We start from the raw sequence: 20,788 nt of genomic DNA on the forward strand, positions 1-20,788 counted from the left end.
ACAAATTCAAACTGTGACACACTCATGCACTTGCAGACAAACACACATGTACCCAAACTCACATGTTCGCACACGCACACATATACGCACACACACCTATCCACACCCACACACAAGTTTGGTAGTCTGACATGCACACACACAAATGTTAAGTATTTCAATTTTTTATATGAAAGTCAGTGATATCTACAGGAGTGATGATCAGTGGGGCTGAGTTTTTACCTCCGTCAATAAGACAGGGGCCAAAATATGGATAAAGTTTCTCAGTGAAGGTGTAGCCAGTGAAGGTGTAGCGTGAAGGTGTAGCCAGTGAAGGTGTCACCAGTGAAAGAGTAGATATGAGACCTGGCCTCCACATTATAGAAGGAGACCTGGCCCTCCTCATAATCCACAAACACCCCCACCTTCTGGGGCTTCTCTCTCAGGGAGAGGGGGACAGAGGGGCCAGAGAGAGCCTTGTACTCTCCATCTCTAAGCCACAGTGTCCTGTATCCATTTTCAGGGCTCACTGTAATCTTCCCCTTCCTGTTGATGGACTCTCTGGCCACTCCAATAGTCCACCTTGTCTTCCCCTCACCTTAACATCATAGTAGAATCTCCCTGAGGAGAAACCCTCCTTTCACAGGACACTGACACAAGTATCAAACCTTTCTGGGTTGTAAGGGAGATCCTGCCATACATCTCCAAATATAACTTGTTTCCCGTCTTCAGACAGGATGAGTTTGGGATGTGCTGTATTAGGATGTAGAGTCGCATCCACTGTGGACAGAAACACACTTTATTAGAATTATTTTGAAAAACAAACTTTCCTGCAGGTTTTGCTGCACAGTACATTACTGTAGACATATGTAGCCTATAGGTTGCTATTGATAACAACATACATATTTCAAGTAATACCCGTATGTGAAGATATGAATATTAATGTGAAACTCTAAGTGGATGGACTGGAGAGTATTCCAGTCCATCCGTCTTCTGATGGTTTCAAGTTCTAGAATATAGAGAAGGAGTTTGTCAGATTTGGGGGATACCAGAAACTATGGTAATACAATATATATGTAGAGTATACTGTATACTATACAAATAGTATACTATACAAATCTCCATCTCTAAACTTTATTGTTAAAGTGAGAGAGATTTTTTAATGCAAGTTCATAACCAAACACATATGCTAAGTGACAAGGTGTAGAAATAATCCCTCTTCCATAATACAGTATACCTGCAAACTGTATGAAGGGATCTAATCTATTTGGAATAGAATTCAGTGTCATTCATTTACCTGGACTCTCCTTCATGTTTACAATCTGTGGGTAAATTAAACATAAAACAAATTGTAATTCCTGTTATTTAAAGTGTGAACATTTTCAAATAAACAAATGAAACAAAATAGCATTCTTGGTGTGAACATAAAATAATTCCAATACAGTAATATTTTACCACATAATTATGACTAATCTTTGTGCTATTTGCATATTTGCACAATGGAAATTGTAAACCCCGAGAACAGGGCTCTCCAACCCTGTTCCTGGAGAGATGATGTCCTGTAGGTTTTCACTCCAACCCTGTTCCTGGAGAGATGATGTCCTGTAGGTTTTCACTCCAACCCTGTTCCTGGAGAGATGATGTCCTGTCCCTGTTCCTGGAGAGATGATGTCCTGTAGGTTTTCACTCCAACCCTGTTCCTGGAGAGATGATGTCCTGTAGGTTTTCACTCCAACCCTGTTCCTGGAGAGATGATGTCCTGTAGGTTTTCACTCCAACCCTGTTCCTGGAGAGATGATGTCCTGTAGGTTTTCACTCCAACCCTGTTCCTGGAGAGATGATGTCCTGTAGGTTTTCACTCCAACCCTGTTCCTGGAGAGATGATGTCCTGTAGGTTTTCACTCCAACCCTGTTCCTGGAGAGATGATGTCCTGTAGGTTTTCATTCCAACCCAAGTGAGACTGATTTTAATCATTTGCTTCTTGATAAGTTGAATCAGGTTTGTTACAATTAAGGTTGGAACAAAAAGCTCCAGTTCTGCAGGATCAGGGTTGGAGAACCCTGGCTTAGAATATACATGTATGTATTGTATATTGACCATAAGGGTCTAGTAATGCATCGTGCTCCTACTTACCCAGCTGATCAGCAAGTATCTCTGCAGACAAACAGATGAATTAAAGTCAAAGTAAAGCATTCTTAATGGTGAATAATTCATTCAACTCCTTGTGTGGCAGGGGGATGGGGACAGTAAAAACAATGTGATGAAAAGTATTAATGTCAAATATGTAAGGATTTTAAATCCATGAAACTAGCTGTTGTACGCTATCCATTTCTGTTACATATTCATGTGTTGGGAAATGTTTGTCTCCAATTATTGTTTGGGATCCCAATAACAAATTACGCTGATCCATAGGACTCTTGGACACGATTTACTCAGCTTTAAAGTGTTGACATATTGAACTTGCTGTAATGCCTGTTGTCGGAATGTGTGGACCAAAGCGCAGCGTGGAAAGTGTTCATGATTTTATTGATCAAAGAAACACTCGAACAAAGTAACAAAAGCGAACAGTTCTGTCAGGTAAACAGATACTAAACAGAAAATAACTACCCACAAACACAGGTGGGAAAAAGGCTGCCTAAGTATGATTCCCAATCAGAGACAAGGATAGACAGCTGCCTCGGATTGGGAACCATACTAGGCCAAAACAAAGAAATATACAACATGGAATGCCCACCCCACATCACACCCTGACCTAACCAAATAGAGAAATAAAACGGCTCTCTAAGGTCAGGGTGTGACACTTGCTTTGTAGACATCTTACATCCATGCAGGAGAAAATTATGAAAAAGTAAACTTTTACACATTGATGCATAGGACTGTTAGACACTACTTACTCAACTCAAGACTGTGTTCATTTTTAACTTGCTCTGGACACATGAAAAGAGAGACATTAGAGAGAACATACTTAATGAACACAGAACCTCAGTGTTTTCTCTGACAAAGTTCCATTTCTGGAGGAGAAAACGGCATGTTTGACAGTAAGACACTACTTAACTAGCTCTTGACTGTGTTCAACTCTGGATGCATCTACAGACATGACAATAGATAACAGTTAGAGGAAAGGTCCACAAAATGACCTACTCAAGATGTTTTCTGACAAAGTCCTTTACATGAAGGAAGAATTTACACTTATGTGCTTCAGGTAAACCATGTACTGAGATTTAAATAAACCTTATATTAAAACATCTAGTATTTTTGTGGAGAAGATACTAGAACAACTCTGGTGCAATAAGTGCCGTGCTCAAGATTTTCACCTTATCGGCTCAGGGATTCGAACTGGCAACCTTTCGGTTCTAGTACCCAACTCCTTGTGTATGTCACTCTGTAAACGGCACTTTAAAACATTTACATTCAGTCAAAAAAAGTTATATTATGTTGTGGAAAATTGCAAGATTATGTTTTAATGCTTGTAAGATTGTTATCATGCTTGTATTACATTATAATAGTTGTTACATTGGACAGAATAGAGCATTGTGTGTGTGTTCCACTGAGGATGGGCCTCTATGAGATAGCACTGACAGAGGAGATTTACGATGTCTTTGGGTAATAAAGCCTAACGAGCATTCCAGATAGTAAAGGTAATGTTTTTGTGCCCTACCGTACCAGGGTGAGATGGGTTCCAGTTTGGAGTAGGAGGGGGCCAGACACTGGTCTTTACATTGAGAACTGTTGACACAGCAGTAACTGTCTGCTATGTTTCATAGATATCTTTCATACAAATCTTAACCTTTGTGAACTGTTCCTAAGATCTGTGGTTCGTCATGTAAGTTGAGAGGGGTGTATCTTGGCTATAAAAGATCTTTGTACTTTTCTGGTGGCTCATTAGAAATAGTGAATTGTTGAAAGTCAAATGCTATTGCAAAGCTTAATTATTATTAAAGATGTAGTTAAAGTATAACTCGGACTGGTGTGTGAAGTTTACAGAAAAATGCTACCACAATTACCATAGTCATTGTGCAAACCATTCCAGTGCCAAATAGTGAAAGATAATATGGCCACAATGCCCATAGAGACAAGGATTAGCTCACCTGCAAGACACAAATAAATTTAGATTAGTGCCATGCTAACCACTGCTACCAAATAATATTAAAGGGACATTTCACTCATAAATGAAATGTATGTCAGATGTTTAAAGACCTCAATTGCAGACTAATGTCAAAATGAAACCACGTCCCATGACATCAGTTGTGTAGATCCAGCAATATGCCTCAGTGCCAAATGACTGGAAAACATGAGCACCATCTAATTTCCTGGTTTTCCTGGTTTAATGTTGTGCTTATCTTTTCCATTCATTTGAGGTGGCGGCATATAGCTGGATCTACAAAACCAATGTGGGTTCATTTTGACATTAGAATCTTTAGAGTTCTAAAAATGTTGACAAACTTGTATCCAACTGTCCTATGTATGTTTGTTAAGATCCTTTGTAATACAACAGTATATAAAACAGTAAGTGTTTCATCTCAGCTAAACAATAATGATGTTACTCACTAGGGATGTGAAACTTTGTCTCCATCTTAATCACCTCATGGAGCTGGCTCTGTCTGACTCTACAGGTAAAGCGGTTGATGTCAGTCTCCTTTACAGTGGTCTTTAGTTTGACTATGTAGAATCCCTCATAGTCCCTGTCTGTCTCTGACGGTCCAGCAGACAGAGTGACCCCTTCAATGTCCAGCCACTCCAACTCAGGCTCAGGGAACCAGCCTTTAGTTACACACAGCAGAGCCATCCCTCCTTCTTTCTGTCCCTCAATGGAAACCTCTGGCTTGGATCCTATAGCTACAGACACAAAGGGAGACTGGAGATGAAGTACTACTGAGATTGGGAGGAACATCACATGGGTTGTTGTATTTAAGAAATGTACCTCTGACGTAGACTTGAATGGTGGCATCATCATAATGTGTCTTAGACTCAACAAGACATTTATAACGTCCATCATCAGTGCCTTGTACCCTGGTCAGTTTCAAAGAGGTGTTGCCCTTCTTCAGTTCCTCTTTAAAACTTCTTATGGCTGGGGGCAGTATGTAAATTGATGTGGCTCTCTGCAAAACCACGGGATGTTTTTGGAACTACTGAACATAACGCGCCAAAGTCTACTTTACATAAATATAAACTTCACCGAACAAAACATATTGTATTGTGTATTGTGTAACATCAAGTCCTATGAGTGTCATCTGATGAAGATCATCAAAGGTTAGTGATTCATTCTATCTCTATTTCTGATTTTTGTGACTCCTGTCTTTGGCTGGAAAAATTGCTGTTTTTCTGTGACTTGGCTCTGACCTAACATAATCGTTTGTGTTGATTTCGCCGTAAAGCCTATTTGAAATCGGACACTGTGGTGGGATTAACAAGAAGTGTATCTTTACAATGGTGTGAAATACTTGTATGTCTGAGGATTTTAATTATGAGATTTCTGTTGTTTTGAATTTGACACCCTACACTTTCACTGGCTGTTGTCATATCGATCCCGTTAGCAGGCTCTCAGCCCTAAGAAGTTTTAAATAACGATGTCCTTCCCTCGTAGGAGTGGATCTGATCATGGTATTTGTCTCTGCCGTCTTGGTAGAGATGGACTCTAATGTTTGACTGAGGGTCAGGGAGGTTGATTCTGAACAAGTCAACTCTCATGTCCTCAGCACTGATGTTGGGTTTGACGTAACAGGGCAGAATGATGTCATCACCAGCCACAGCAACAATGGCACGAGTCGGACCAAGAACCTCAAACTTCTCTGGAAAGAAAAACAACCAATCAATATCAAAAACGACCATGCACATCATCAGCTGTTGGTCCCTTTCAGACTTTAACAGACCACACTAAAGATCAACACCAAACCTGGCCCAAATATTTAAGGTTTGCTTGATTTAGCTTGGTTGCCAATGGAATAGCCTAGTACCGAAAGTGCAAACCGTAGCCATTGTTCATGCAAATCCTCACATCATTCACTCACACACACACACACACACACACACACAAAGAACATGTGAGGTCACTCTACCAGAGCCTGCTCTTTGAAGGAGGAGCAGGATATTGACAAACAGTCTGTCCAAGTCCACATCATTTCTGAAAGAGAGGATAACATACTGTATATAAATCATAAAGATCCTGAGCTCTAGACCCGAAATGTGATTCAAAGTAGGTGATGTTATGGATGATATGGATTTATTATACCACATGAGACCACCTGAGACCTAAGACAGAAGACTACTTAAGACAGACTTTCAAAAATATGGGAACTTGGTCCTTTTATTTAATAATATAAAACATTTCTCCCATTATCTCCATAATCCCTGACAGCTGCACTGAGGGATATGACAAACAGACAGACAGACATGCACACACACACACACACTATTTAATCACCTGAGGCCAAAGACTACTCAAGACAGACTTTCTTAAATATGCTAAACTTGGCCTTTTTATCAAGGCCTGTCTGGTTCTCACACACAGCTATTGCCAACCATCAACATTGACTTGAATATTAATTGCTGGGATTTATTAGTATAAAGCATTTCTGCCATTAACTATATTTTCTCTGACAGCTTTAAACATATATATAAATAATACTTACGGTTAGATACATGCAGATCACAATTGAGAAGAGTTTGGCTTAAAGCTCGCTGGCCTGTGGGGAAAGACTGGAGAGAAAATACATCTGGTGTGTCTACTGCAAGGCAGGGAAGTAGCTTCAACATAACTTGTTTTTCTTGTAGATGAGATGGAATCCACACTTTAATCAGCTTGAGTTGACTTGACTTGAGTTAACTTATGAGGAAGTAGGTGAGAGGTGGCATAGTTTCTGGAAACAAAACTCTATTAAACTGGCTACACTAAGATGTCACACATAGAGATCACAGGAGGCTGGTAAGGGGAGGACGTCTCATAATAATGGCTGCAATGGAGTAAATGGAATCGTATCAACAACATGGAAACCAGGTCTTTCATGTGTTTGAGACCATTCTATTAATTCCGTTCCAGCCAATAATATGAGTCTGTTCTCCCAAATGAACGTGCCAGCAGCCACCTGTGACAGAGATGCAAGCGATCGCCCTTACCATGTACCTCGTCAGACTGGACGTGAAAGATTTGGGCAAATTCATTCAAAGACATAGCAATGTGTACACATATTTATTCAACAACATAGTTTTAGATTGTAGCAGAAAAGTATATATTTTTAAAGGACCTGTAATAATGAGCCATAAAAGGCGTCTTCCCAGTGCTGAGGGATCATCCACTTCCCTCAACCTGTTGTTTGTTCACTTTCACAGGATTGTTTTTCTTACTCTCCTGTCCGTTTTTAAGTCTGTCCTCTTTATATTACCATCCATATGTCACATATTGATTGAGGCATCCACTGTGGTGGGTTGGTGGCATGGGACGACAAGAGAACTATGGCCTTATGGCACAGACATCAAGTTGACACTAGAGGGCAATAGACACACACTGATCACAGTGACATGTCATTGCAGAGATGGAAGAGGAAATGGGACATCCCACGCCCTCATTTATTTTTTCAATCAATCAATCAAATGTATTTATAAAGCCCTTCTTACATCAGCTGATGTCACAAAGTTCTGTACAGAAACCCAGCCTAAAACCCCAAACAATGCAGGTGAAGAAGCACGGTGGCTAGGAAAAACACCCTAGAAAGGCCAGAACCTAGGAAGAAACCTAGAGATGAAACAGGCTATGAGGGAGGGGTCCTCTTCTGGCTGTGCCGGGTGGAGATTATAACAGAACATGGCCAAGATGTTCAAATGTTCATAGAATATATATTTTTCCCCCTAGGCAAGTCAGTTAAGAACAAATTCTTATTTTCAATGACGGCCTAGGAACAGTGGGTTAACTGCCTGTTCAGGGGCAGAACGACAGACTTGTACCTTGTCAGCTCGGGGGTTTAAACTTGCAACCTTCCGATTACTAGTCCAACGCTCTAACCCCTAGGCTACCCTGCCGCCCCAATAATCAACAACAATAATAATCACAGTGGTTGTAGAGGGTGCAACAGGTCAGCACTAACTGAAGTTTATTTATTACTTTATCCGGGTAGCCGGAAAGTAGAGCATTGCAGTAGTCTAACCTGGAAGTGACAAAAGCATGGATTAATTTTTCTGCATCATTTTTGGACAGAACGTTCCTGATTTTTGCAATGTTATGTAAATGGAAAAAAGCTGTCCTTGAAACAGTCTTGATATGTTTGTCAAAAGAGAGATCAAGGTCCAGAATAACGCAGAGGTCCTTCACAGTTTTATTTGAGGCGACTGTACAACTATCAAAATGCATTGTCAGACTCAACAGAAGATCTCTCTGTTTCTTGGGACCTAGAACTAGCATCTCTGTTTTGTCCAAGTTTAAAAGTAGAACATTTGCCGCCATCCACTTCCTTATGTCTAAAACACAAGCTTCCAGGGTAGGCAATTTTGGGGCTTCACCATGTTTAATCGAAATGTACAGCTGTGTATCATCCACATAGCAGTGAAAGTTAGCATTACGTTTCCGAATGACATCACCAAGAGGTAAATATATAGTGAAAACAATAGTGGTTCCTAAAACAGAGCCTTGAGGATCACCAGTTGATTTGTCAGAGGACAAACCATCCACAGAGACAAACTGATATGTTTCTGACAGATAAGATCTAAACCAGCCCAGAACTTGTCCGTGTAGGCCAATTTGGGTTTCCAATTTCTCCAAAAGAATGTGGTGATCGATGGTATCAAAAGCAGCACTAAGGTCTAGGAGCACGAGGACAGATGCAGAGCCTCGGTCTGACGCCATTAAAAGGACATTTACCACCTTCTCAAGTGCAGTCTCTGAGCTATGATGGGGTTTAAAATCAGACTGAAGAGTTTTGTATACATTGTTTGTCTTCAGGAAGGCAGTGAGTTGCTGCGCAACAGCATTTTCTAGAAATATTTAGAGGAATGGAAGATTCGATATAGGCCAACAGTTTTTTATATTTTCTGGGTCAAGGTTTGGCTTTTTCAAGAGAGGCTTTATTACTGCCACTTTTAGTGAGTTTGGTACACATCCGGTGGATAGAGAGCCATTTATTATGTTCAACATAGGAGGGCCAAGCACATGAAGCAGCTCTTTCAGTAGTTTAGTTGGAATAGGGTCCAGTATGCAGCTTGAAGGTTTAGAGGCCATGATTATTTTCATCAATGTGTCAAGAGATATAGTATTAAAAAACTTGAGTGTCTCCCTTGATCCAGGGCCTGGCAGAGTTATGCAGCTGAGCTCTGGAGGAATACTCAGATTTAAAGAGGAGTCCGTAATTTGCTTTCTAATGATATCTTTTCCTCAAAGAAGTTCATGAATTTATCACTGCTGAAGTGAAAGCTATCCTCTTTTGGGGAATGCTGCTTTTTAGTTAGCTTTGTGACAGTTGTCGTGGAAATTTCCTCTATTTACCAAATCATGAGCGCAAACCACACACAAGTCAGAGTTAGTTATCAAAGTCCATCTTTAATTATATGAGCTCTATCACAACCCTGTGACTCTCAGATCAATTCAGTGTCTATCAATGAATTCTCTGAGAGCCCCACTACAATGCAACTGAGATCCTTTAATAGCAAAGAACACACATAGTCAGACAGCATAGACATAATAAATTGTTCAGCTTTGTCTCCTTACTCAAACCCTAGAACCATAAACCAATCCTCCATATCAACAGGCATATATCAAATTGTCATTTAGATACAACCAATTCTAAATACAACCAATCCTGGACAAGCTCACGGAGAGGAGAGTGAGGCTATAGGTTAAGATAAGAGGGAGCATGAGAATGATTCCAGACACTGCCATCCTCCTTTCCCTGATGGGAAAAGTAGGGAGTGACTGGCACACAGACACAGTGGAGCAAAAGATATGTTTACACATGATGACACTTTGACCTCTCCCCTCTCTGCGGCCCTTGCAACTTAGTCTTGACATAGAACAGATAACTGCCAATGGCCACCACTATAGTACAACAAAATACATTCTTATGAGAAATAACTCATAAGCATATCATGAAAATAAAACATCTTATCTATGTTACCCACCAATTCTGATTATTCCCCAACACAGTATCAAAAATAGATTTTCCTGAAATAAGTTGGAAAAATAGGAGGATCGAGCAGCAGTGAGGGCTCTTCGATACTGCACGGTACTGTCTTTCCAAGCTAGTCGGAAGTCATCCAGTTTGGTGTAGCGCCATTTACCATCCAATTTTCTGGAAGCTTGCTTCAGGGCTTGGATATTTTCTGTATACCAGGGAGCTAGTTTCTTACGACAAACGTTTTTTGTTTTTATGGGTGCGACTGCACCTAGGTTATTACGCAAGGTTAAATTGAGTTCCTCAGTTAGGAGGTTAACTGATTTTTGTACTCTGACGTTCTGGGTAGTAGGAGGGAGTCTTGAAGGGCATCTAGGAATCTTTGGGTTGTCCGAGAATTTATAGCACTGCTTTTGATGGTCCTTGGTTGGGGTCTGAGCAGATTATTTGTTGCGATTGCAAACGTAATAAAATGGTGGTCCAATAGTCCAGGATTATGATGAAAAACATTTAAGATCAACAACATTTATTCCACGGGACAAAACTAGGTCCAGAGTATGACTGTGGCAGTGAGTAGGTCCAGAGACAAGTTGGACAAAACCCACTGAGTCGATGATGGCTCCGAAAGCCTTTTGGAGTGGGTTAGAATTAGAATATTATCTGCCATGACTACAAGGTCCGATAGGAATTCAGGAACTCAGTGAGGAACGCTGTATATGGCCCAGGAGGCCTGTAAACAGTAGCTAAAAATGTGATTGAGTAGGCTGCATAGATTTCAATACTAGAAGCTCAAAAGACAAAAACGTCTTTATTTTTGTAAATTTAAATGTGCTATCGTAAATGTTAGCAATACCTCCGCATTTGCGAGATACGCAGGATCTCTTTCAGTAATGACAGGAATGGAGGTGGTCTTTATCCTAGTAGTTGCTAAGTGAACACCGCCATGTTTAGTTTTGCCCAACCTAGGTCGAGGCACAGACACGGTCTCAATGGTGATAGCTGAGCTGACTGCACTGACTATGCTAGTGGCAGACTCACTATGCTGGCAGGCTGGCTAACAGCCTGCTGCCTGGCCTGCACCCTATTTCATTGTGGAGCTAGAGGAGTTAGAGCCCTGTCTATGTTGGTAGATAAGATGAGAGCACCTCCAGCTAGGATGGAGTCCGTCACTCCTCAGCAGGTCAGGCTTGGTCCTGTTTGTGGTGAGTCCCAGAAAGAGGGGCTAATTATCTACAAATTCTATCTTTTGGGAGGGGCAGAAAACAGTTTTCAACCAGCGATTGAGTTGTGAGACTCTGCTGTAGAGCTCATCACTCCCCCTAACTGGGAGGGGGCCAGAGACAATTTTCGATGCGACACATCTTTCACAAGCTGATATGCGCGCAGAAGCTGATGTTGCGCTTGGTGATCTCTGACTGTTTCATCCCCTAATCGTTGGTGCCGGCGTGGATAACAATATCTCTATACTCTCTACACTACGCCAGTTTTAGCTTTAGCCAGCACCATCTTCAGATTAGCCTTACGTCGGTAGCCCTGCCCCGGTAAACAGTGTATGACGCTGGATGATTCCGCTTCAAGTCTAATATCAGGTAATGGAGTCGCCAATGACTAGAGTTTTCAATTTGTCAGAGCTATGGTGGGAAGCTTCGGCGTCTCAGACCCCGTAGCGGGAGGAGTAGAGACCGAGAAGACTCGGCCTCTGACACCGGACCCGCTGCTTAATGGGGAAAACCGGTTGAAAGTTTCTGTCGGCTGAATGAGCGACACCGGCTGAGCGTTCCTACAGCATTTCCTTCCAGAAACCGTGAGAAAATTGTCCGGCTGCGGGGACTGTGCCAGGATTTATACTACTATCTGTACTTACTGGTGGCACAGACGCTGTTTCATCCTTCCTACACTAAAATTACCCTTGCCTAACGATTATGCTGAAGCTGGGCTTGCAGTACAGCTATCCTCGCTATAAGCGAGCACAGCGGCTGCAATTAGAAGGCATCATGTTAATGTTACTACTTAGCTTCGGCTGTTGGAGGTCCTGACGAATCGTGTCCAGATAAAGCGTCCGGAGTAGAAAAAGTTGAGGAAAAATAAATAAATATATGAACAGTAATGAAAAGTGAAACCGTAAAGTTGTCAGGGTGGCAAAATAGGTTGGCACACAAACGCACAGCAACTCGAAAACAAGCCTGCAAGTTGTGACATAACCTCACACTAGACTACTGACATAACCCCTCACACTAGACTACTGTAACACTGTTTCCCCTGACATAACCCTTCACACTAGACTACTGACATAACCCCTCACACTAGACTACTGACATAACCCCTCACACTAGACTACTGACATAACCCCTCACACTAGACTACTGACATAACCCCTCACACTAGACTACTGACATAACCCCTCACACTAGACTACTGACATAACCCCTCACACTAGACTACTGACATAACCCCTCACACTAGACTACTGACATAACCCCTCACACTAGACTACTGCAACACCGTTTCCCCTGCCATAACCCTTCACACTAGACTACTGCAACACCATTTCCCCTGACATAACCCCTCACACTAGACTACTGACATAACCCCTCACACTAGACTACTGACATAACCCCTCACACTAGACTACTGCTCACACTAGACTACTGACATAACCCCTCACACTAGACTACTGACATAACCCCTCACACTAGACTACTGACATAACCCCTCACACTAGACTACTGACATAACCCCTCACACTAGACTACTGACATAACCCCTCACACTAGACTACTGACATAACCCCTCACACTAGACTACTGACATAACCCCTCACACTAGACTACTGACATAACCCTCACACTAGACTACTGACATAACCCCTCACACTAGACTACTGACATAACCCCTCACACTAGACTACTGACATAACCCCTCACACTAGACTACTGACATAACCCCTCACACTAGACTACTGACATAACCCCTCACACTAGACTACTGACATAACCCCTCACACTAGACTACTGACATAACCCCTCACACTAGACTACTGACATAACCCCTCACACTAGACTACTGACATAACCCCTCACACTAGACTACTGACATAACCCCTCACACTAGACTACTGACATAACCCCTCACACTAGACTACTGACATAACCCCTCACACTAGACTACTGACATAACCCCTCACACTAGACTACTGACATAACCCCTCACACTAGACTACTGACATAACCCCTCACACTAGACTACTGACATAACCCCTCACACTAGACTACTGACATAACCCCTCACACTAGACTACTGACATAACCCCTCACACTAGACTACTGACATAACCCCTCACACTAGACTACTGACATAACCCCTCACACTAGACTACTGACATAACCCCTCACACTAGACTACTGACATAACCCCTCACACTAGACTACTGACATAACCCCTCACACTAGACTACTGACATAACCCCTCACACTAGACTACTGACATAACCCCTCACACTAGACTACTGACATAACCCCTCACACTAGACTACTGACATAACCCCTCACACTAGACTACTGTAACACTGTGCCCCTGACATAACCCCTCACACTAGACTACTGTCATAACCCTTCACACTAGACTACTGACATAACCCCTCACACTAGACTACTGACATAACCCCTCACACTAGACTACTGACATAACCCCTCACACTAGACTACTGACATAACCCCTCACACTAGACTACTGACATAACCCCTCACACTAGACTACTGACATAACCCCTCACACTAGACTACTGACATAACCCCTCACACTAGACTACTGACATAACCCCTCACACTAGACTACTGACATAACCCCTCACACTAGACTACTGACATAACCCCTCACACTAGACTACTGTAACACTGTTTCGACACCCCTCACACTAGACTACTGACATAACCCCTCACACTAGACTACTGACATAACCCCTCACACTAGACTACTGACATAACCCCTCACACTAGACTACTGACATAACCCCTCACACTAGACTACTGACATAACCCCTCACACTAGACTACTGACATAACCCCTCACACTAGACTACTGACATAACCCCTCACACTAGACTACTGACATAACCCCTCACACTAGACTACTGACATAACCCCTCACACTAGACTACTGACATAACCCCTCACACTAGACTACTGACATAACCCCTCACACTAGACTACTGACATAACCCCTCACACTAGACTACTGACATAACCCCTCACACTAGACTACTGACATAACCCCTCACACTAGACTACTGACATAACCCCTCACACTAGACTACTGACATAACCCCTCACACTAGACTACTGACATAACCCCTCACACTAGACTACTGACATAACCCCTCACACTAGACTACTGACATAACCCCTCACACTAGACTACTGACATAACCCCTCACACTAGACTACTGACATAACCCCTCACACTAGACTACTGACATAACCCCTCACACTAGACTACTGACATAACCCCTCACACTAGACTACTGACATAACCCCTCACACTAGACTACTGACATAACCCCTCACACTAGACTACTGACATAACCCCTCACACTAGACTACTGACATAACCCCTCACACTAGACTACTGACATAACCCCTCACACTAGACTACTGACATAACCCCTCACACTAGACTACTGACATAACCCCTCACACTAGACTACTGACATAACCCCTCACACTAGACTACTGACATAACCCCTCACACTAGACTACTGACATAACCCCTCACACTAGACTACTGACATAACCCCTCACACTAGACTACTGACATAACCCCTCACACTAGACTACTGACATAACCCCTCACACTAGACTACTGACATAACCCCTCACACTAGACTACTGTACCACTAACCCCTCACACTAGACTACTGACATAACCCCTCACACTAGACTACTGACATAACCCCTCACACTAGACTACTGCAACACTGTTTCCTGACATAACCCCTCACACTAGACTACTGACATAACCCCTCACACTAGACTACTGACATAACCCCTCACACTAGACTACTGACATAACCCCTCACACTAGACTACTGACATAACCCCTCACACTAGACTACTGACATAACCCCTCACACTAGACTACTGACATAACCCCTCACACTAGACTACTGACATAACCCCTCACACTAGACTACTGACATAACCCCTCACACTAGACTACTGACATAACCCCTCACACTAGACTACTGACATAACCCCTCACACTAGACTACTGACATAACCCCTCACACTAGACTACTGACATAACCCCTCACACTAGACTACTGACATAACCCCTCACACTAGACTACTGACATAACCCCTCACACTAGACTACTGACATAACCCCTCACACTAGACTACTGACATAACCCCTCACACTAGACTACTGACATAACCCCTCACACTAGACTACTGACATAACCCCTCACACTAGACTACTGACATAACCCCTCACACTAGACTACTGACATAACCCCTCACACTAGACTACTGACATAACCCCTCACACTAGACTACTGACATAACCCCTCACACTAGACTACTGACATAACCCCTCACACTAGACTACTGCTACACTGACTACTGACATAACCCCTCACACTAGACTACTGACATAACCCCTCACACTAGACTACTGACATAACCCCTCACACTAGACTACTGACATAACCCCTCACACTAGACTACTGACATAACCCTCACTAGACTACTGACATAACCCCTCACACTAGACTACTGACATAACCCCTCACACTAGACTACTGACATAACCCCTCACACTAGACTACTGTACACTGCCCCTGACATAACCCCTCACACTAGACTACTGACATAACCCCTCACACTAGACTACTGACATAACCCCTCACACTAGACTACTGACATAACCCCTCACACTAGACTACTGACATAACCCCTCACACTAGACTACTGACATAACCCCTCACACTAGACTACTGACATAACCCCTCACACTAGACTACTGACATAACCCCTCACACTAGACTACTGACATAACCCCTCACACTAGACTACTGACATAACCCCTCACACTAGACTACTGACATAACCCCTCACACTAGACTACTGACATAACCCCTCACACTAGACTACTGACATAACCCCTCACACTAGACTACTGACATAACCCCTCACACTAGACTACTGACATAACCCCTCACACTAGACTACTGACATAACCCCTCACACTAGACTACTGACATAACCCCTCACACTAGACTACTGCAACACTGACTCTGACATAACCCCTCACACTAGACTACTGACATAACCCCTCACACTAGACTACTGACATAACCCCTCACACTAGACTACTGACATAACCCCTCACACTAGACTACTGACATAACCCCTCACACTAGACTACTGACATAACCCCTCACACTAGACTACTGCAACACTATTTCCCCTGACATAACCCCTCACACTAGACTACTGACATAACCCCTCACACTAGACTACTGCTACACTGTTTCCCCTGACATAACCCCTCACACTAGACTACTGACATAACCCCTCACACTAGACTACTGACATAACCCCTCACACTAGACTACTGACATAACCCCTCACACTAGACTACTGACATAACCCCTCACACTAGACTACTGACATAACCCCTCACACTAGACTACTGACATAACCCCTCACACTAGACTACTGACATAACCCCTCACACTAGACTACTGACATAACCCCTCACACTAGACTACTGACATAACCCCTCACACTAGACTACTGCTACACTGTTTACTGACATAACCCCTCACACTAGACTACTGACATAACCCCTCACACTAGACTACTGACATAACCCCTCACACTAGACTACTGACATAACCCCTCACACTAGACTACTGACATAACCCCTCACACTAGACTACTGACATAACCCCTCACACTAGACTACTGACATAACCCCTCACACTAGACTACTGACATAACCCCTCACACTAGACTACTGACATAACCCCTCACACTAGACTACTGACATAACCCCTCACACTAGACTACTGACATAACCCCTCACACTAGACTACTGACATAACCCCTCACACTAGACTACTGACATAACCCCTCACACTAGACTACTGACATAACCCCTCACACTAGACTACTGACATAACCCCTCACACTAGACTACTGACATAACCCCTCACACTAGACTACTGACATAACCCCTCACACTAGACTACTGACATAACCCCTCACACTAGACTACTGACATAACCCCTCACACTAGACTACTGACATAACCCCTCACACTAGACTACTGACATAACCCCTCACACTAGACTACTGACATAACCCCTCACACTAGACTACTGACATAACCCCTCACACTAGACTACTGACATAACCCCTCACACTAGACTACTGACATAACCCCTCACACTAGACTACTGACATAACCCCTCACACTAGACTACTGACATAACCCCTCACACTAGACTACTGACATAACCCCTCACACTAGACTACTGACATAACCCCTCACACTAGACTACTGACATAACCCCTCACACTAGACTACTGTAACACTGACTCCTGACATAACCCCTCACACTAGACTACTGACATAACCCCTCACACTAGACTACTGACATAACCCCTCACACTAGACTACTGACATAACCCCTCACACTAGACTACTGACATAACCCCTCACACTAGACTACTGACATAACCCCTCACACTAGACTACTGACATAACCCCTCACACTAGACTACTGCTAACACTGTTTCCCTGACATAACCCCTCACACTAGACTACTGACATAACCCCTCACACTAGACTACTGACATAACCCCTCACACTAGACTACTGACATAACCCCTCACACTAGACTACTGACATAACCCCTCACACTAGACTACTGACATAACCCCTCACACTAGACTACTGACATAACCCCTCACACTAGACTACTGACATAACCCCTCACACTAGACTACTGACATAACCCCTCACACTAGACTACTGACATAACCCCTCACACTAGACTACTGACATAACCCCTCACACTAGACTACTGACATAACCCCTCACACTAGACTACTGACATAACCCCTCACACTAGACTACTGACATAACCCCTCACACTAGACTACTGACATAACCCCTCACACTAGACTACTGACATAACCCCTCACACTAGACTACTGACATAACCCCTCACACTAGACTACTGACATAACCCCTCACACTAGACTACTGACATAACCCCTCACACTAGACTACTGACATAACCCCTCACACTAGACTACTGACATAACCCCTCACACTAGACTACTGACATAACCCCTCACACTAGACTACTGACATAACCCCTCACACTAGACTACTGACAGAACCCCTCACACTAGACTACTGACATAACCCCTCACACTAGACTACTGTAACACTGTTTCCTCTGACATAACCCCTCACACTAGACTACTGACATAACCCTTCACACTAGACTACTGACATAACCCCTCACACTAGACTACTGACATAACCCCTCACACTAGACTACTGACAGAACCCCTCACACTAGACTACTGACATAACCCCTCACACTAGACTACTGACATAACCCCTCACACTAGACTACTGACATAACCCCTCACACTAGACTACTGACATAACCCCTCACACTAGACTACTGACATAACCCCTCACACTAGACTACTGACATAACCCCTCACACTAGACTACTGACATAACCCCTCACACTAGACTACTGACATAACCCCTCACACTAGACTACTGACATAACCCCTCACACTAGACTACTGCTACACTGACTACTGACATAACCCCTCACACTAGACTACTGACATAACCCCTCACACTAGACTACTGACATAACCCCTCACACTAGACTACTGACATAACCCCTCACACTAGACTACTGACATAACCCCTCACACTAGACTACTGACATAACCCCTCACACTAGACTACTGACATAACCCCTCACACTAGACTACTGCATAACCCCTCACACTGACATAACCCCTCACACTAGACTACTGACATAACCCCTCACACTAGACTACTGACATAACCCCTCACACTAGACTACTGACATAACCCCTCACACTAGACTACTGACATAACCCCTCACACTAGACTACTGACATAACCCCTCACACTAGACTACTGACATAACCCCTCACACTAGACTACTGACATAACCCCTCACACTAGACTACTGACATAACCCCTCACACTAGACTACTGACATAACCCCTCACACTAGACTACTGACATAACCCCTCACACTAGACTACTGACATACACTGCTCCTGACATAACCCCTCACACTAGACTACTGACATAACCCCTCACACTAGACTACTGACATAACCCCTCACACTAGACTACTGACATAACCCCTCACACTAGACTACTGACATAACCCCTCACACTAGACTACTGACATAACCCCTCACACTAGACTACTGACATAACCCCTCACACTAGACTACTGACATAACCCCTCACACTAGACTACTGACATAACCCCTCACACTAGACTACTGACATACCCTCACTGACTACTGACATAACCCCTCACACTAGACTACTGACATAACCCCTCACACTAGACTACTGACATAACCCCTCACACTAGACTACTGACATAACCCCTCACACTAGACTACTGACATAACCCCTCACACTAGACTACTGACATAACCCCTCACACTAGACTACTGCAAACCCTTCACCACTGACATAACCCCTCACACTAGACTACTGTAACACTGACTCTGACATAACCCCTCACACTAGACTACTGACATAACCCCTCACACTAGACTACTGACATAACCCCTCACACTAGACTACTGACATAACCCCTCACACTAGACTACTGACATAACCCCTCACACTAGACTACTGACATAACCCCTCACACTAGACTACTGACATAACCCCTCACACTAGACTACTGACATAACCCCTCACACTAGACTACTGACATAACCCCTCACACTAGACTACTGACATAACCCCTCACACTAGACTACTGACATAACCCCTCACACTAGACTACTGACATAACCCCTCACACTAGACTACTGACATAACCCCTCACACTAGACTACTGACATAACCCCTCACACTAGACTACTGACATAACCCCTCACACTAGACTACTGACATAACCCCTCACACTAGACTACTGACATAACCCCTCACACTAGACTACTGACATAACCCCTCACACTAGACTACTGACATAACCCCTCACACTAGACTACTGACATAACCCCTCACACTAGACTACTGCTACACTGTTCCCTGACATAACCCCTCACACTAGACTACTGACATAACCCCTCACACTAGACTACTGACATAACCCCTCACACTAGACTACTGACATAACCCCTCACACTAGACTACTGACATAACCCCTCACACTAGACTACTGACATAACCCCTCACACTAGACTACTGACATAACCCCTCACTAGACTACTGTAACACTATTCCCTGACATAACCCCTCACACTAGACTACTGACATAACCCCTCACACTAGACTACTGACATAACCCCTCACACTAGACTACTGACATAACCCCTCACACTAGACTACTGACATAACCCCTCACACTAGACTACTGACATAACCCCTCACACTAGACTACTGACATAAC

At 43.3% G+C, this 20,788-nt stretch overlaps 1 pseudogene; it reads right to left on the minus strand.

Moving 5' to 3' along the window:
* Positions 1 to 216: 216 nt before the first annotated feature.
* Positions 217 to 5,956, minus strand: LOC115116856 (butyrophilin subfamily 1 member A1-like; annotated as a pseudogene).
* Positions 5,957 to 20,788: the final 14,832 nt, after the last annotated feature.

This window comes from Oncorhynchus nerka, linkage group LG27, assembly GCF_034236695.1.
Source record: "Oncorhynchus nerka isolate Pitt River linkage group LG27, Oner_Uvic_2.0, whole genome shotgun sequence".
In the NCBI taxonomy this organism is placed as follows: domain Eukaryota; kingdom Metazoa; phylum Chordata; class Actinopteri; order Salmoniformes; family Salmonidae; genus Oncorhynchus; species Oncorhynchus nerka.